This window comes from Panulirus ornatus, chromosome 21 (genome assembly GCF_036320965.1).
Source record: "Panulirus ornatus isolate Po-2019 chromosome 21, ASM3632096v1, whole genome shotgun sequence".
In the NCBI taxonomy this organism is placed as follows: Eukaryota; Metazoa; Arthropoda; class Malacostraca; order Decapoda; family Palinuridae; genus Panulirus; species Panulirus ornatus.
In genome coordinates this window covers 14,672,151-14,685,937 of record NC_092244.1, presented here as the reverse complement: position 1 = coordinate 14,685,937, position 13,787 = coordinate 14,672,151, and the positions used below count along the sequence as shown (strand labels likewise).

Here is a 13,787-nt window from a genome sequence, read left to right as displayed (position 1 = left end):
GTGTGTGTGTGTGTGTCATACTTTGGGTTATTATTATCGTGTTCGGGGTAAATCCAGAGAGTTGATTGGTTAAACGCCTCGTGACGTGAAGGGTCTTGGGGAAATAACATGTTTTCGACGTGCTGGCGTCACCAATGGAAAATGGAAATCAACTCCAGATAACTTCCCGTGTTATTGTCCAGATAACTTGACACGTATCTATCTTCCCGTGTTATTGTCCCAGATAACTTGACACGTATCTATCTTCCCGTGTCATTGTCCCACAGACGCCCAAGAACTGCTGGTGATTCAAGTCCCAGCGTAATGTTCGCTCTGTACAGACTTTGCTATGCTTCAGGGTCATGCATGGACGACACCTTCTTCATCATTCTCTTGTTCATGAGTATTCATTATTCATGTTGCTTTTTTTTCATTCACTGATCGTGTCGTAAATATACACTGTCTGATATCTATGACTCCTCCAGCCTGTTGGTTGAACACCGTTTGTGTGTTCTCTTTTTATCGTAGGGCTTTAAGTCTGTTTTATGTTCTTCTTTCGTGAAAGAGTGTTTGTTCATGCTGTAATGTTGTTATTCAATAAGTTGAGCTCGGTCTTGTAAAACTTATTTATGTTTTAGATGGTCAATGTTATGCTCATTTCTGCTATATGATTTTATATAGCGTTATATATATATATATATATATATATATATATATATATATATATATATATATATATATATATATATGTGTGTGTGTGTGTTACCGGACTCCGCCAGCTCGAGGACACAGTGCGAGTGATCACTCATCTTTAGCGAAATTGTATCATTTAAAGTAACGTCCCGTCAAAGATTGCGTCTCACTCCAATGGGGTTTACACTTCCCCACTACTGGAAGTAGCGCAACCTTGGGTTGCAGAAAGCTCCCTGGGTTAGACCAGGACTCCTTCATAGAAAATGGTCCTAAGGTTCATTATGACTCCTTCATAGAAAATGGTCCTAAGGTTCATTATGACTCCTTCATAGAAAATGGTCCTAAGGTTCATTATAAAGAAAAAAGTATATAGACAAAATTTTGGTATCGGAATTCTTATTTTCCCCTTTCATTATTCAAACTTTGAGAAATCAAAGTTCATAAGGTTGTATTAAGAATAGTTATTTCAATTTTGTTTTTGGTCTTTTCTGTGCTGGATTCTAACATAGGATCGGTCCACTCTAAAAAAAAGTTTTTTTTTGCATTTCGACACACTACGATGGTGAGATGTAGTTAGTACTGAGTTGTTACAGATATATCATGGTACTTTTGTGTGATCATGGTCGTAACTCTCTGGTGATATAATGGAACTAGTTGTTATGTGATGTGATATACATGAACCTGTGTTATATGCTCTCTATTTAGAGGCTTTGGTCCACATGGAGATTGAAGCAATCCTCCTCCAATCTTTCCTTCCTACATAATCTTGTCATCACTCGCAGATATTATTCAAACATGATGGCCAGACATTCGGGCAGGTTATTTGATATAGATCAGGAAGTATAGTGGTGCCAAGACTGGTTCCTGTGGCACGCCACTGGTGACCCATCCTATGAGTCATTTCGAGAAGACGCGTCCCTAGTTCCCCCCTATGGTAAGATAATTTTTTTCTTTGTCCACCAGACGAGTCACTCTCTTACTCCTGTCTGAGGCTCAAACGACTTCACCAGGGTCGTATGTGGTGCAGAGTCACATGCTCTCTTACTGTCTAGAGATAAACAATCCACCCAGTTTTCTTGCTTGTCCAAAACAGAGCTCACTCTCTCTTAGAAGTCCAGAGAAGGATTTTTTTTTTCTTCTTCAAGTATAACCTTTTCCTAAATCCGTGTTTATTTTCGTATAGTTAGTTGGTTTTCCTTTGCAAGTAATCATCCCTTTGCTCTCTGAATATCGCTTTCAGTACTCTATAGACTACCTTGTGTGTGTGTGTGTGTGTGTGTGTGTGTGTGTTTTTTTTTTAGTCTACTCTTTATACATCGGCCTTCACCTGCAGTACCCAAATTTAGCTCCTTTGATATTACACTGATAAAAGAGAACTTAGGCCTTCCCTTGAATTACATACAACACGAAGAATATGTGTGTGTGTGTGTGTGTGTGTGTGTGTGTGTGTGTGTGAAGGAAGAAGATGAGAAAAAAAAAATCGGGAGTCAAGAGGCAGGTGTGGAGGAGGCGTGGCACCCTGACCCAGAAGACATCGGGGTGGACGAGTCTGCGTTTGACATAAGGCATTTACATTTTAATATAAAAGTCTGCCTTCGAATGAAAACGTTGTCAGAATGTGTCATTTTGCCGCGGCAGCTGACCGAAATCTGCCTGCCACCGCGCACGACGGCATCGAGATGGGAGATGTTCAGATTGTCCCGAAGGAGGAGGAGGAGGAGGGGGAAGATGTGTGTGTGTGTACGGCCTCCCAATACATGGGAAGGGAGGGAGCGAGCGCGAGAGCTCTTGAAGAATCAATCATATTTATTTTCTCTCTCCCTGTTTATATTGAAGTGATGTCTTGTATGCTTTCTTCCTCCCAGCATCGAGGATATATATATATATATATATATATATATATATATATATATATATATATATATATACTGAAGGAGGCATACATGCTTGAAAACCAGACGAAATTTCCGTAGTATATTCTTACGTAGTGTTGAATATATAACGAATATGTATTAAGGACAGGAGCACCAGAGGAGCTAAGTTGTCGATTTCCTGGGAGAAACAAGACAACAAGGCTCGGAATAGAGAGACAGAAGATAAGACTATGATGATTAAGTCGTAATTAAGCTTATCATGTTGTTTAGTGAGGTCTGTAGAAGAAAACGAACGCGCGTGCATGCACGTGTGCGTGTGTAATGGATGGATGACAAGTGTTGAGGTATAGTTAATAATGATCATAGGTTGGGAACACATGCTGGGAGAATAGAATTTGACTGTAATAATCTCTCTCTCTCTCTCTCTCTCTCTCTCTCTCTCTCTCTGGTTAGGTGGTGAGCAGGACAGCTACAAAAAAAAACATAGTTAAGGTTTGGTGTAGAAAAGTGAGGAAGATAAACGGAAGGCAATGGACGAGTGTAAGTTATAGTTTAGATGTTTAGTTCAGGGAGGATGAGACATCCTTTGATTGTATACGTTACAGACTTCTCCCTGTGTCAAGGGTCAGGGTTAAGGGGTTAAGGATGTAAGGGTTAGGGGTCTTGTGTTACTATCATTCCCCTCGTATCATTCCAAGAATCATCCATAACTTCCTTCCCCACGCCTCCCTTCCTTCTCTTCTTTCGTTGCTTCTCCTTCTCCTTCTTTCATCACACCCTCCCCTCCGCCCGTGCATCCAGGGGGGCGGCGGCCCAAGCATCCTCTCTCAACCAGCCTGGCTTGGCTTCCCTCCTCATCCCACGTTAAGATGGAATACACGAGAGATATCGGTTTGTCGTTCGTCTCCGTCAGCCGCACCTGTGGAGTGATACCCGGCCGTACGTCTGTGTCGGACGGTGGTAGTAATAGTAGTAGTAGTGGTGGTGGGAAAGAGAGAGGGGCAGGTATAGATCGAGGGAGGTCAGGGAGACGTCGGGATCAAGTCAGGGAGAAGGACAGGAGAAGATAGTGTCGTGAGTATGGGAAACCAAAGAGAGACGTCTTAGGTCTACGTCAGGGAAAAGGATGGGTTGGACTGTGACGTGAAGAGCGAGTAGGGAAGACAGAGAAGATACTCGCCAGGACGGTAGGACAGAAATGGAGGCGAGACAGTGCACAGGGAAGGCAAAGGTCATGGGGAAAAAGGACATATGATGTCATATGTCTTCCTGGGTGTGCATGGGAAGGACACATGACAGGAGACATAATGGTCCATAACGACATTATCGTCATCTTGTCTTTACCTAAATTGTGATTGGAACAAGACAGTAAAGCAGAAAGCACCTCTCCATCCACCTCTCCCTCCGGCTCAACTGACGGCAAGGAGGGAAAAAAAAATGTAAAGCTACACCATATTGTGTGACGAAACCATGTTGCCTGGGACTGTGTGCAGGAAAGTGTGACAGGAAAAGTTCATTACCAGGTGTTACGAATGACTCTGAGAAAGAACGGCAGGTTTAGATATCCCTTCTTGAAGCAGGATTAGTTACTGGTGGCAGATATCAGTACTAGATTTGTTTTTCTTGATTTGAAGGTATTGGTGAGTCTTCGTGTTTACTACATCTGGAGGTCGTGTACTCTAGCGCGCGCTCTCCCATGACATGTCTCTATTTGAATGTTTGAGTCTTATTAATGTGAAATCTTCGTGAGTTACCTTGTCAAAATGAGAAAACTTCTGGTAGATCGAGTCTACACTTTTTTTTTTCTTTAAATGATTATTTTAGGTCTTTTGGCATTTCTACATAAGACTTGCTCCTGAGTGATGGAATTAGTTTGCTGAAACTTCTATGAACTTGTTTTAGTTTTTCTTCCCGTCTCTGATCCGATTTTGTTGACCAGAACTGAACATCGTATATTGGGTGGAGTGAAGAGTGAATATTTTATCCTATGATTTATAGTTCATGGGCCTAGTTATGAAACTTTACTTCCTATTGTCTATATTTTATCCAGCTAAGCATTGCTAACTGCATCTTAAGCCAGTACTGTTAATCACTTCAAAGTCATATTCTTCATTTACTTATAACACGAGTCTGACGGGGATTTTGTATTTGTGCTTAATGTCCATAGAGCCACGGTGCATTATCGAATTGGCTGTGTTGAAATCCATTCGCCACGTCACAGACGACTCCACGAGTTTGTCTAAATCACACTGAATCTTTTGGCAGTCCTCCTCTGACTCGGTTATGTTTTCAAGTTTTGTCTCGTTTAGCAGAGTTTTGGAAATTCTCCCAACGATTCTGCCACGTCTCTAGGTCGTTGAATGTGAGTGAAAAGTATAAGGTCCCAGGACTGAGCCATGAGGAACGCCCCTCGTCACATGAAGCTGGCCAGTCAGACAGATGCCTGCCTTCCCCCACTCTTCATACAACTCTTGTTTTTTTCTGTCCGAGAGCCAGTGTGCTATTCATGCACAGCTTCGATACCTTATGGCATCAGCTCTGTTTTTTACCTGGTAGTCTTTTGTTTTTTTAGTACCTTATGGAACGCCATACGAAAGTGTAAGTATACAGTATCAGAGGGTGTCTTGGAGGTCCAAACTCTGTAAACATGTTTGGTTCCAAAAGTCGCGTTGATGACTTTAATTGTTCCTCAGGAGTAAGAAGTTCTTTGACTCCCAGTGATACAACCTCGCCAAAGGTGACTTTTCACTCGCGGTGTAGCTTCATGCAGGCGAAGTGCGATAGCGCGCGCTCTCACACACACACACACACACACACACACACACACACACACACACACACACACATGACAGAGCTAAGTCGAAGGTGGTACGACTTATCATCTCTCCCAGGATAACTTCAAAACTTGACTTACTTTTCCCTCGCAGCAGTGTTGGTTCATTTGACTCTTCTGTACGTATCACTTTGGTTTTAGCTCCCGAGAGCTGGCTGCTTGTGCTCCCCTACCATTAGCTAGACCATGCAATACTCGGCAAGCTGCTTCGTCACAAAATTACTGTGTGGCCGATGGCAACTCAAGAAGGGTGGGCCGTTTTGATAATTGTTTCTTTCCCTACACCTGGAAGCTTTGGAACTCTCTACCCTCTCATGTCTTTCCCAATAACTATGACCTGGTACTTTTTAAGACGGGTGATTCACTCGCTCAAAAATTCGTAAACACTTTTCTCTGTCTCGTCTTTTTCCCTTTCATTAATCTCTTTATATTTCAATTAAGGCCCGGCCTTGATGTGGACTTTTGTACGTGACTGGAGCCACCAACGTAAGAAAAAAAGAAAAGAAATCTATTCATCAATTTAACCTTTTTCACTCCTCTTTATCTCGTACTTTCCAGGTTCCACCTTTCCCAATTTTCCAGCACCAACACCGCCATCGAAAGTAGTGGTGGTGTTGACGCTGGAGGGAAAGTATACCTCCCCCTCACCTTCATCACTGGCTGCGATAGTGGTGTTGGTGGCTGTGGAAGGGAGTGTGACCCCTCTTCACCACCACCCCCACCGCCACTGGCTGTGGGAGAGTGTATTCCCCCGCATCACCACCACTTCCCATTGGCTGTGGGAGAGATTGTGTCCCCCTCTCCACCAACACCACTGGCTGTGGAAAAGTGTGTGTCCCCATCTCCACCACCACTGGCTGTGGGAGAGAGTGTCCCCACCCCCCTCTCCACCACCACCACTGGTTGTGGGTGAGAGTGTATCCTTTCTCCACCACCGCCACCACTGGCTGTGGGAGAGAGTGTATCCCTTCTCCACCACTGGCTGCGACAGTGTCTACCCATGAAAAATGCTACCCCCTGGGGTGTGTGTGTGTGTGTGTGTGATGTTGGGGAGGAGGGAGGGAGGGTGAGGCAGGGAGAGAGAGAGGAGAGAGAGAGAGAGAGAGAGAGAGAGAGAGAGAGAGAGAGAGAGAGAGAGAGAGAGGAGAATTTATAATCTCGCTCGGAACAAGAATATTGAGATCCAGCCAGAATTAATAGCCATCTTTTATCTCTGTCATACAAGACATATGTCTCGCAACTCTCCTTTTTTTTTCTTCTTCTTCCTCCTCCCTCCCTCCCTCCCTTCTCCTTCCTCCTCCTCCTTCATCTCCCTAAAGTGATATTTTATTCCGTCAATGGCAATGGTTTCGTCCCAGTCTTCTTAGACGGGGAGAGGTGCGGGGGGTGTATTAGGTACACTATTTCAGGGTTAGTCTCTCGTCGTTTTCTTCTCCTCCCACCTAGTGTATACCTGACGGAGGTCGTTAGCGAGGTAGGGCCACGAGTGTCCGGGTCATAGGAGGGTTGTGCAAGGAGGAGGAGGAGGAGGAACGGCTCTACCACCCCTAAGGTGGCGTTATCCTGATGTGACCACCGTACAGGTAAATAAGTGGGCTTTTGTCGGGCGTATTTGGATTTCATTTGTCCCCCTTCCACCACCATTCTCTCTCTCTCTCTCTCTCTCTCTCTCTCTCTCTCTCTCTCTCTCTCTCTCTCTCTCCCTTCCTTTCTCCTCCTCCCTCTCCTCCTTGTCTCCTTCTCTCCTTCCTTCCCTTCACCCTAGTGCTTTCAATCGCCCAGACTATTCAGTCTTGCGATTAATAAAACACAGACTTTGCACTCCTTGTTGTCTTTGAGGACTTTTATGTCCCCACACACATTACCCCCACACCCACAACCCCCACACCCCCACAGACACACACACACTCACACACACCCTCCTTCTCCTCCTCCTTCTCCTCCTCCTCCTTCCCCTCCCTGTGTGTTTGGTTATCCCACTTTTCACCGTGGTGCATTCATCACGTCTCGCTGATGACATGGCTAAAGACAAGTGACTACAAAGGGGGTTATTTCTTCGTCGTCCTGTTGCCGACGCTTCATTTACCTATTTTGCCTCAATGTACAGGAAGGTACAACAGGCGAAGTTTTACTACTGCTGTGTTGTTCTCCTGTGGACAACGGGCGAAGTTTTACTGCTACTGTGTTCTCCTGTGGGATCCCTCCTTTGTTGCAGGTGTCACTGGATCACGTTTTTTGTTCAGTCTTCGTTATTGCAGTAGTTACTGGGTCACGTTTTCTGTTGAATCTTCTTTATTTTGGATCACGTTTTTTTTTTTTTTTCTGTTGAGTCTGCTTTATTGCAGTAGTTACTGGATCACGTTTTTTGTTGAGTCTTCTCTATTGCAATAGTTACTGGATCACGTTTTCTGTTGAATCTTCTTTATTTCAGTTGTTACTCTATCGCGTTTTCTGTTGTCTTTATTGCAAGAGTAACTCGATCACGTTTTCTGTCCTCTTACTTTTATTAGTAACTGGATCACGTAGGAAGTTCATGAGCATATTTATTTTTTTTTTATTGACTTAACCTCAATGTTCTTCAGACAGAGTTCTGACGATCATAGTCCGCACTGCTCGGCCAGCGATAGTGGCGGCAGTAGCTTAGACGACTTCGAGTGCCTACCTTCATGAGCTGTCTTGTTACAGGTTAGAATGCAGCCAGCGCCGAAGGGACGTAAGATGATGATATCCACGCGACACAACACAGGGCTTCCCACAACCGACCCTTCTGGTCACGAGATGGTCAACGCTGGACTGTGGGCATGACGCGACGCAAGGCCACAACGCCTCTGGGTAAGTTGTGCATCATGATTGTGTCTCTCTCTCTCTCTTTCTTTCTCTCTTGATTTGTCCTTCGGTGTAGGGAACGTTTGCTCCAACGTTTGTCTTATGGAAGCCCTTACGAATTGGCCTTCCTTCCTCACAGTGCTGTCAATGGTGCCAGTATTTTTCTTCTTTCCCTCCTTCAGGAGTTGAGATACCTTCCCATTGTGACAGAACGAAGGAGGTACTCGAGTGATCCTAATTCGGTTTGCGAGTCCCTATTCCTCCTCTCTCTCTCTCTCTCTCGCTGGAATCACTACAGTTGGGAGTTCAGTGGTGTAGTATTGTCACCTCCTCCAAGATAGATGTGACCGATCCAAGTATTTTCGTGCTCCCGCAAGTTTGCTCGCTGGTGATGGTCGTGAGTCTCGGCTGGAGACCTTCGTTGCTTGGTGGTCAGGCTCGATATCTGATTCACGGTTCCGGCTCTGTTACCTGGTTGTTCGCCTCCTTCTCCTCCTCCTCCTCCTCCGCCGCCGTCGCCTTCGACACTGCTTGTGAGTGTGAGTGAGTGAGCGTTGTACACTGCTTGTGAGTGTAGAGGGTGTGAGTGGGAGTGAGTGAGTGGGCACTGAGAGACGCCCCTCATCTTTGAATCAGTCTGCCGTTGTTGCTCTCTGCGTCTAATGGGAGATCCATCTGCTGTTGCTAACTTCAGTTGGTTCGTACATTTCCTGTCTGTTTTCTGGTGTAGTTGGGATAGAATATTTTCCAGTGGTTCCCATCGTCTTTCCAGATCTTATTTCAGTCATCTTTTTCTTATTTGACTTGTGTTTATCTATTTCTGTTTTCATTCAGTATTCAGTATAGTAAGTTTTTGCCTCTGGTTTCTAGCGATTCGTACCTCATATTTCTTTCTCTTTCATCTTATTTTCTGAATAACCTTCCTCTTAGTGTCGCATACCCTGATGATATTTGAGTCAGTTTCTCTAATATCCATATAATTATTCTTGATCGTTTTGGAAATTGGTCTCAGGATAATTTCAGTCTTGCTTTTAAGAATATCAGTTGATCTTTGGCTCACTATGACAGTCTCTTGTTTTCCCCAACTGAGTTTGTGAATTGTGTTTGACCTCTCTATTGTTTTCCCCGTTTCTTTCTTGAGAAAAAAGAAGTATCAGTTTTCTCTTGTGTGTGTGTGTGTGTGTGTGTGTCCTTCCGTGGTCTCTCGATGGATTTCCTCTTCAGTTACTCAGGCATATGTGAGCTGAACATGTCTTTATATAACATGTAAGGTCGATGATATATTCATGGTCTTCAGAGGTTAAGATGGCTTTTTTTTTTACATTTACAACATGCAGCAGTGTTAACATCATCCCGCGTGATGTGTTGTGAACATGGTTGTGGTAACATGTAACATTATTATACTCAGGTAGGTGTGGTTCCTATATATATATATTTTGTGTAACACGTAACACTTATTACATTTAAGTGATATTGTGGTTCATGTAACGTGTCACGTTATTACAGTCGGGTAAGTATGTGTTTGATATAATCTATGTAGCATGATACTGGCTGTGACATTTTGGTTGATGTGTGGTTTTGATAGGTTTTTGTAACATGTAACACCGTTACATTCAACAGGATATGCACTCATGCTGTTTTTCTAAGATCTAACGCTGTTACATTCAGGTAAGTGTGATTAATACATTTCATGTAACGCCAGACATTTGTTACATTTACGATGGTTTGTGGGGGATTACATTACCGTAACATCTAGACTTATTACATTCATGAGTGATAAGATTACATGGATAGAGTTATAGTTAATATGACTCTTGATCCAGTCGAGGGTTTTTCACACATGATTCTCATATGATTCATTCTGCTGTCGTTTTGATTCGTGCTTGTGGCATTGTCTTGTGGACATTGGTAATCCTGCTCATATGACCCGTATCTGTGTACAGAGAGAGCATACAATAGACCCAAAATGTCATTTTAGATTATATATATCTTTCTTTTGCGCCTGTTCGCCGTTTCCTGCCTTATCGAAGTAGCGTTATAAACAGACGAATGGGCCTTGGAGGAAAAGTCCTCGCTTAGCTCCCTTTCTGTGTCCCCTTCTTTAGCTCCCCTTCTGTTTCCCCTTCTTTAGCTCCCCTTCTGTATCCCCTTTTTTAGCTTCCCTTCTGTGTCCCCTTCTCTAGTTCCCCTTCTGTGTCCCCTTCTTTAGCTTCCCTTTTGTTTCCCCTTCTATAGCTCCCCTTCTTTAGCTCTCCTCTGTGTCCCCTTTTTTTAGCTCTCCTGTGTCCCCCTCTTTAGCTTCCCTTCTGTGTCCCTTTCTTTAGCTTCCCTTCTGTGTCCTCTTCTTTAGCTCCCCTTCTGTGTCCCCTTCTTTAACTCTCCTCTGTGTCCCCTTTTTTTTTTTAGCTCACCTCTGTTTCTCCTTCTTTAGCTCCCCTCCGTGTCCCCTACTTTTAGAAGGTAATAACACAGGAGGGAAGGGTTTTGGAGCTCCCTGCTCCCGCGCCTTTTGGACAGTCCACGACAGGCAGATATATGTACTCTTTCACTCCTATACTCAGGGTAAAATATATATATACATATATATATATATATAGATAGATAGATAGATAGATAGATAGATATGTAATCCACAAACTCTTGAAACCTTTAAAAAAAATGATAGCGATAAATTTATAGCGATAAATCGCCAAAAAACTCATCCATAAGATAAATGCAGCGTAAGACATGGATGAAAATATCGGGCTGTATTGTGCCCGTAAGCGACCTCGCGCCGAAGTATGAAAGATCGGATATCGGACATTCTATCGGTTAATTTTTTCGGCATTCTTCAAAAATGACGGTGGGTTTACGCGGGGCGTCCTTAGTAAATGAAAATATGGATCAATGGATAGCGGGGGGAAGGGTGATGGGATCAATGTATAGCGAGTGCTGGGGGATGTGATTAATGTATAGCGAGTGCTGGGGATGTGATTAATGTATAGCGAGTGCTGGGGGATGTGATTAATGTATAGCGAGTGCTGGGGGATGTGATTAATGTATAGCGAGTGCTGGGATGTGATCAATGTATAGCGAGTGCTGTTATGTGATCAATGTATAGCGAGTGCTGGGATGTGATCAGTCTATAGCGAGTGCTGGGGGATGTGATTAATGTATAGCGAGTGCTGGGATGTGATCACTGTATAGCGAGTGCTCGGAGACATGATCAATGTATAGCCAGTGCTGGGAGACGTGATCAATGTATAGCCAGTGCTGGGAGACGTGATCAATGTATAGCCAGTGCTGGGAGACGTGATCAATGTATAGCCAGTGCTGGGAGACGTGATCAATGTATAGCCAGTGCTGGGAGACGTGATCAATGTATAACCAGTGCTGGGAGACGTGATCAATGTATAGCCAGTGCTGGGACGTGATCGATGTACAGCGAATTCTAGGACGTGATCAATGTATAGCCAGTGCTGGGAGACGTGATCATTGTATAATGAGTGCTGGGAGACGTGATCAATGTACCATCAGGCCTGAAGCTGGTGTTGTGAGTGATTACTCAGTTGTTGTTCTCGTGGATTTTTCAGAGCCATTATACGTGCATACGATCTCTCTCTCTCTCTCTCTTTCTTTCTCTCTCTCTCTCTCTCTCTCTCTCTCTCTCTCTCTCTCTCTTTCTTTCTCTCTCTCTCTCTCTCTCTCTCTCTCTCTCTCTCTCTCTCTCTCTCTCTCTCTCTCTCTCTCTCTCTCAATAAGCACACTGGTACCCACACGCGTATGAACCAGTGAACAGTTTTTACGTGAGATGCACACGAGAGGGACCTTAGGTCATAACGAGATGTTAGACGAGGAGCTCGTTCGAAACCAGGCAAACGAGTGCTTTTGTGGAGACTGTCAATTGCTGCCGCATTGGGTTAATGTTAGAAGAAACAAAAGGTTGTGTGATGGCACTGAAAGTTTTTTTTAGAGATTAGGCTCCGCTGGCGTAGAACTCTCTCACCGTGTCTTACTAATTGGTGATTATAAATAGGTAATAACACACACACACACACACACACACACACACGAGAGGGCGTAACTAAACCTCTTGTATTTCCATGAGAAAGTGAGCTCCCATTTTAGACAAAACAGAAGGCTGATTGGATTGTGGTTATCTTGACTGCCACAGTCTTGGAGCACATCACACTACACCACGTAGGAGTTTGGCAAAGAAGCTGGATCTTAAGGGAGGAATAGGATAGAGGGGGGAATACTTTATTGAATACATTATCTTAGTGGAAGGAAACACAGGACACATATGAGGGATGCCTTTTCGAAATGGGTTGGGTCACCCGTGGGGTGCCGCAAGGTTCTGTCTTGGGTCCATTGCTGTTCGTGATCAGTGTCAATAACCTAGATATGTTCGAGCGTGATCCCATGATCATCAAGGGACGTAGAAAGCCAGGAGGATTGAGCGTGAACTTACAACGTCGAATTGTGTTTTAATACTTGAAAAAGGTGTAAAAGATTTTTTTTTGGGGGGGGTTGGTGGATGTCGCTTGAAGGTTGACGGCATGAATGACCCTTAGCAGTTAGAATCAAGACCTCTGTAAGAACATCATCCAACAGGAAGTAAGCTGCAGTGTGTGAGAAGGATTTAGAATCGACATCGTACGATCCCTGTCCTGTGGCCAGATTCCCACTTTAGCTGTCGTGGAAAAAGAGAAAAACCGTGTCTGCTGGCAAAGATTAGAATTGCTATTAAGTGTATCTGGGTAAGGAAATATTCAGCATGCTGTTTACATCCTATCTTAGGCCAGAAGAGCTATATCTTTCTCCAGTTTGGTCGTCGAACTTAGTTACAAAGAATGAAGAGAGAAGGTCCGGAGGAGGGCAACAAAGATAGTATCAGAATCAAGAGAGTGGAGTGACCGGAAAAAGGTTACAGGCCTTAGGTTATGCCACCAAGGAAGAGAAAAGAGTAAAGGGTGACCTTATGATAACCTTATAAAATTTTTAACCTGTTCAGTGACATGGACAGTGAGAAGTCCTTCGAGAGACGCACGAACAGAGCATTCAGAACCCATAAGATGAAATTAAGCAAGAAAAGCGTAATGGAAAAAAAAATATGAGGAAGTAGAACGTAAATTTTTGTTGATTACAATACACTGAGTGACGCAATTATAAATGTGATCAGCATGCAGAGGTGTAGACGGAGGTGTAGACGGTTGTATGATAGTAGAGAAAGTTCAAGAGATGGAGCCTTACGAATGTAGAACTCCTCTCCCCGTACAGTACAAATAGAGGTTGTAACAAACGAGGCTCCGTGGTGTAGTGGGTTGTGTTGTGACCCACCCCATTTAACGAACCTTGGTTTGAGTCCTGGCTAGGGCGGCTGGCCCAAAACTGGCCCGGGTATTCATCCTTCCCTTAGAAGCCGGTCGATGATGGTGTGTGTGTGTCTGAGTGTATGTGTATACATACTGTTGCGACAGTGTAAGTATACAAGGGGTAACACGAGTGTAAAACTCTCCTGTGTGTGTGTGTGTGTGTGTGTGTGTGTGTGTGTGTGTGTGTGTATGCATAGCGTAAAGACATGGCATGTGTACAATGGGCAA

At 44.0% G+C, this 13,787-nt stretch overlaps 1 protein-coding gene across 2 annotated transcripts in view; it reads left to right on the top strand.

The window, feature by feature from the left end:
* Positions 1–13,787, top strand: part of LOC139756391 (uncharacterized) — a 437,124-nt gene that overhangs the window by 102,823 nt on the left and 320,514 nt on the right. For both annotated transcript variants that reach the window (XM_071675795.1, XM_071675793.1), the window contains exon 4: positions 8,065–8,211. The gene's annotated coding sequence lies outside the window, so the exon portion shown is untranslated. The remainder of the gene's footprint in view (positions 1–8,064; positions 8,212–13,787) is intronic.